The following is a 6,639-nucleotide window of genomic DNA, read 5'->3' as shown; positions in this document are numbered from 1 at the left end:
AGATGCATGCAAAAAAATATGGAATGGTAAATTTCAATCAAGAACAATTCAAATTGGTGCTACAGATAACATCTTCTTCAGAATCTTGAATGCTCTTCCGTGCTCTTCTCCCCATTCAAATACTGCATCCTTCTTTGTAAGCTTTGTTAATGGTGTACATACATGTGCTAAATATCTCAAAAATCGGTTATGCCACTTCACCTGACCCAAAAATCTACTCAATTGCTTAATTGTCCTTGGTTCTGGTGCTTTACTGATTGTTTCCACCTTCCTTGGATCTATAGATACTCCTTCTTCAGAAATTACATGTCCCGAGAGAACTCCTCTCTTAACTGCAAATGCACATTTGGTTGGGTTTAATGACAATATGAATTCCTTTCATTTCTGAAAACACAACCTCAAGTGCTCAAGATGCTTCTGCTTCTTTCCAAAAACACTAAAATCATCCAAAAACACCCCATAAATGTTGTAAGGAATTTAACAAACACACGCTGTACCACCTTTTGAAATGTTGGTGGAGCATTCTTTAAGCTAGATGTCATCACATTGCTAGCATAAACTCCCCAATCAATGAAAAAAGTTGTTTTCTCTCTATCTTCAAGTGCCATTAAGATCTGGTTGTATCCACTAAAACCATCCAAAAGACCCTGATCCAATCCTTGTACCTTCTACTAAGGCCTCGTGGGGAATGCCAATCAGATGAGTGTACTTGGAATTCAATGCCGTGCGCATGATTGTACCGGTGCCACTGGCATCTGATCGACCACTCACAGCCGCTTGCGTATCTTGGGCCATCTTCAATCTCTTGGGTAAGGAAGCTTGGTCTTGAGCTTTCACTCGCTTCATCTTGACCTTTTGTTCCTCCCATAATTTATACCAGAGCTCTAATTTTTCCATATCGCAAGTGGGAGGATATCTTCCTTTAAGTCTCTACAACAGAATTTCATATTGCCCAACACTATCCTAGCCTTGTGGTGCGGGTCCAATTCTCAAATCCCTGTTGGAATCAACAACTCATATTGGCCTTCACCTCGTAGCCTACGCTCTGTGTTCTCTCATATAGTGCTAGTGAGGTCTTTAATAAAGATGTTGTTTTCACTAATCTAATGTATGCAACCATTTTCACATGATGATATTGCCAAAATACGTTCTTTTTGAATGACACGCATAATAATTTTCTTTTGATATGGCATCATTTTAGCACTGGACAATAAAAAAAACATATCAAATACAATTTCATGGGTGCACACTGCACTAACACTCACACTAGTTCAGACAAACCATAACCATGACTTGAAGACTTTAAAAAATGTGCACGATTATATTGATACACATTGGAAACAATTTTCACTATAAAATGCAATGTTTACTCATACAAAATGCGGAGAAAACAAGTAGTTTTTAAGAACTTCATCCAGATCAAACAATACAGGCTAAAAACCTGAAACATTTCAGCATATTATGAATTTATTACTTATATTTTTCACCGTGCACTCTCACACTAGTTCAAACAAAGCATACACTGACTTAAAGACTTCAAAAAATTGTGCTAGATTTTATTCAGGTTGATAATCAGTTTGACTTTAAAATGGTATATTTACTCGTGTGAAATGCAATAAAAATAAGGAACTCCTAAATAAAATTATCTAGATCTAACAGAACATGTTAAAAACCCAAAACAATTTAAAATTTTTTGATAGAACATAAGACTTGAGTTTATATTTTGCACGTTAGCATGATTCATTTAAAAACAAATGCCTCTTAGAAGATACATGCATCGTGATGTACATATTGCCAATTTTATTTTAGCTCATTTTAAAACATTGAAAGTATACAAACCAATTATAAATTGCAAAGAACATCTTGCTATTTAAAAAGATAAAGATGAATATTCATGCAAATTGTATGCATATACTTTTTTACATAGAATTTATCTAAATGTAGCATTTAAAATAGAGATGATGATTGATGAATAAAGCATTCTTTTGAATATGATTAGCTAGTATATATTTTCATAAGAACACTTAAAAACAACAATATTGAACAATTCAAACATTTGTATATGAAATACTCTTTGTGGCCGCGTTACCGACCAAGTATTTCATATACTTAATACTTAAAAAAATTAATTGCACATATACATACAAATTATATGGCGTTGGTATGGCCGGGTTAACAACTTGAATGCCACATTTATGCAAAAACATATGCTTCTAACAAACAACACTCAATTAGCCGCATTACATACATACAATTATATGGCGTTCGTATGGTCGGGTTAACAACCTGAATGCCACATTTATGCAAAAAACATATGCTTCTAACAAACAACACTCAATTAGCCGCATTACTGATCGAGTGCTACTGGAATCTAAAGAGAAATAATGGCTTGCATATGAGCATCTTGTAGCCACGTTATCGATCGATGTCCATATGTTTTTTTGGAAAGGGGAAGGGAAGTTGACTCACCATAAGGATACTAGAATTTTCGTGTTATCGACATAGTACCCAGACAGTGAGCCAATACTGACCACAATGACACCATATTCCCCACGTCACCGAGGTGATGTCCCCATGGTAAGCAATGTTCCGTAGAACAACTTACATACACACTTGCATTGTGTGATAAGGTACCTTATGATTCCTTTGTGTGGCATGAAACAAATGTCTACCTCCACTTTTATGTTGAATGCCTTCACCTTGACTGCATTCACAATGCCTACATATTTCAATTTGACATTATTTGTCATTTTAGCTTGGCAAGGTGCCGGCCTACTTACCTCTAGGCCTAGATGCAGCATCATCTTTTCACTCATGATGCATATATGTGCGCCACCATCTATGTAGATGTTGGAGATACGTTGCCCCTTGATGTGGGCATCCATGATAGATAGAATGTCATCTAGATTCCTCCTAGAGATAGCCCCACCTATCCTTGGTCTTGACTTTCTAGTACTTACCATCTTTGTTCATCGTCTCCTTATCCTTGGTGCAAGATGGAGTAATTGGGGCCATATTATTTTTGGAACCTACATGAAAACATTTTGAACTACGTCATATGGTTTAGCATACTCACCCAACAAAAAATCCACAATATTGATATTTCACCGAGGCTTAGACACATGCTTACTAGACTCTCCCTTTCCTTTCATCTTCTCCTTTTTTTGAGAGGCCTCTTTGTACCTAGCATGCTTCACTCCCATGGCATCCACTTATTCTACTTTTCCTTTTCCTTTGTCATTCTCTTTGACACGCTCTTCTACTGATGGGAGCAAAGCGAGCCCCGAACCCCGACGGCCTCTAAAACACCGGGGACCGAATGACGCACCTCGATCCTGTCATGGTAAAGCAAACAGGGGGGGCACCACCTAGCTTCAGCGGCTAGGACGCAAACAACACACCACCATAACAAAGTTTTCATCCAAGAGAGATGGATGCTTGGGAGTAATGATGAAAAGGAAAGGGAATGAGATCAAGTGAGAGAGAGAGAGAGTGAGGGAGGGGGTATAGCGGCTTAGTACTTAGGCATCACAAAAGGATGGCGAATCCGCACACCCTTCACATATACACAAGCTCACTCCAAAACACAAGACTAGGTGGCGATTCCGCACACCTCACATGGGCAAAACATTGCAAGAAAACATACTCACAAAACCTCAAGCTTTATTTAGAGAATTAGGCGATGAAATGGGGAGCATAGGGTAGGGGAATGAGAAGGGAGAGAGTGGTAGAGCACATGGCGGATAGGTGGGAGTTGATGGCGAAGACTCGCACGAAGATTATGGCCATCATCCTTCATTTAGTTGCCCTTCATCTTCCATAGCCAAGGGTGTAGAGGTCATGCTCAAGACAAGCATGGTGATTGCGGTGATGGTGATGGTGTGGGTGTGTGTGTGTGCACTAGGCACACACAGTGCATAGTGTGTTCTTTGGTGATGTTGTGTGTGTATGTTTAGTGTGATGGTGACCCCTCTTTATATAGGGGAGGAGGGGGGAGAAATTCTAGAATTTAGAAATGAAGAAATCATTATCTACATAGGCCATGTGACTGTGGGACCCACTTGTCTGGCTGTGTGTATATGTGCCAGAACAGCAGTCTCATGAGAGAGAGACTAAGAGAGAGAGATGGGTTGATGAAAAAAGTGAGAGGTGACATGGAGAATAAAGTAATTACAAGAGGGGAGAGAGAGGAGTGTGTTCAGAGGTGAATCTGTGTGCAGATGTGTGTGAACACAAGAAAAATCAGGTAACCACCAGGTGGGGATGGGTCTGTGGGCACCTTTTTCAGTGAAACTGAGTGTGTGTGAGTGTGGGGGAGGTTATTTAGATACAAGACAAGAGACATGGCGCCCTTTAGAGAGAGAGGGGAGTATTTGGGTCATGGGATATGATAGGAGAGAGAAAGAGGGGGTGGGGTATACTATTTTGGAAGATAGGGTAAGTTGCATGTGAGTTAGGGTGCATTATTGGTGAGTTATAATGCATTATTGGTGAGAGGTGGGGTAGCTTGAGGGGAGAGAGAAAGGAGAAAGGACAAGGGGAAGAGAGAGGGGGTTGACCTTTTGAGTGGAGGAGAGGAAAAGGGACACCCGGCGGGGCAACAGTGAAGAAAAAGGAGGCAAGGTGGGGATGGGCTACCCGTAGGCATGAGGTGGCCTATTTTACCTTTCTTATATATTTACATAATCATACTTTATTTTTTTCTTACTTTTTTCAATGCCTTTTATCACTCCCTCCCTAAGAGGGGGTTTTCATGGGGTGGGGACGAGAGAAGAGGGGTATGGGAGCTTGGCTTGTGAAAAGCCCCCTTCATTAGCCCTCCCCTTTTGGCTAGAGGCATTCATGTCTCTAGCTCATTTGTTTGATCATTATCGTCGGAGGTGGCGGCTGATGGTGTGTCCTCATCTGGAATGTCAATTGGTGGAGCTTGGTCAAATCGAAGAAAATAAGGTTTAAGTCGCCAACCATTTACCCTGGTTTTATGAAGTTTTCCATCAGCCTCCATAAGCTTGTAGCTTCCATTGGCATACTTTTTCTTGACGATGAAAGGACATTTCCATCGGAGTAGGAGTTTCTTATCCTTGCGCGTGTCGAAGCGATTGTCATAACGGAGCACCAACATTCCTTTCTTCAATTCTTTTTTCCGGAGATGCTCGTTAAAGCTAAGCCGTCTATGCTCTGCTTGTGCTGCATAATAATTTATTGCTTCTTCTCTATCCAGCTGCAGTCTTTCCAAGTTGATGATGTGATCTCTCAAATGCATGTTGGGCTGTTGAAGCTGGCTTGCCATTACTCTGAGACTTTGTAGTTGCACTTCAATGGGCAAGATTGCTTCCTTACCAAATACTAGATGATACGGTGTGAATCCCAAGGATGTACGAAATGAAGTTCTGTAGGCCCATAAAGCTGGTAGTAGATACTTATCCCAGTCTCCAGGATGATTGTTTACCTGCTTGGTAATAATTTTAGAAACCATTCCATTTACCTTTTCAACTAGGCCATTACATTGAGGGTAATATGGTGAAGAGTGCCTCCTTGTAATGCCCAGTTTCTGCATTAATTCTCCTACCAAGTCTGCTCTGAAACCTGGCCCTCTATCAGAGATGATCTCTAAAGGTGTGCCAAACCTACAGCATATGTGCTCGTTGATAAATTTAGCTACCTCTACCGCTGTGATTCTAGTGGTGGCTGTAGCCTCTGCCCATCTAGTCATGTAGTCGACCCCCATGATAATGTAGAATTTTCCTGAGTTGGCCCTAGGTAATGTCCCAATGGCATCGATACCCCATTTTTCAAATGGGCCATATGAGAGAATAGGTGTCTGTGGTTCAGGCATAAGTGACCTAGTGCCGGCCTTTTGACACAACTTACACGTTTTGCACCAGTGGTGTACATCACGGTTGAGGCTAGGCCATATGAAGCCTGCCTGCAAGATTTTCCTACTTGTTATGTCTAGGGCAAAGTGACCACCACAAACCCCGTCGTGACAGCTAGCAATTACTCCCGTGATTTCCTGAGAGAGAGGGACCTTCCTGAGTATTTGGTCCTTACCCTTACAGTACAAACCGTCATTGATGAGTCGATACCTTGTGGCCTTCCGCGTCAGCCATTGCTTCTGTCCCTTTGTTAAATCTGATGGACATTCCCCTGTTTCCAAAAAATGCATGATGTCAGGCAAGGCATCACTTCCTTGAAATAGAGGGAGCTTTAGTTTTATTGCTCTAACCACCACTTCCTGTATTCTTTCACTTGCTAGGGCATCTGCTTCTTGGTTTTGAGCCCTTGGGATATGGTGTATTTGAACTTCTTCAAACTTACCCAACAAGGTTTTTACACCACTTAAGTGAGTCCTTAAACTAGGATTCTTGCATGTCCATGCTCCATTTACTTGCCTTACCAGAAGTAGAGCATCCCCAAATACATTAAGGCGTTGTACACCTTGCGAGACGCACCATTGTAGACCCTTGGTTAGTGCTGCATACTCAGCTTCATTGTTAGAATGTGAATCTAACAATTGGCCCAACGAAAATACCTTTGTCCCTTTGTCATCAAAGACCACTATGCCTGCAGCTACTTTGTCAGACACTCGCTTGTAGGCTCCATCAAAGTAGAGAGAGTATGCTCCTTCCACCATCGGTG

Source organism: Adiantum capillus-veneris, chromosome 1, assembly GCF_014529385.1.
Source record: "Adiantum capillus-veneris isolate H3 chromosome 1, ASM1452938v2, whole genome shotgun sequence".
NCBI classification, from domain to species: Eukaryota; Viridiplantae; Streptophyta; class Polypodiopsida; order Polypodiales; family Pteridaceae; genus Adiantum; species Adiantum capillus-veneris.
This window is presented reverse-complemented; position numbering follows the sequence as displayed.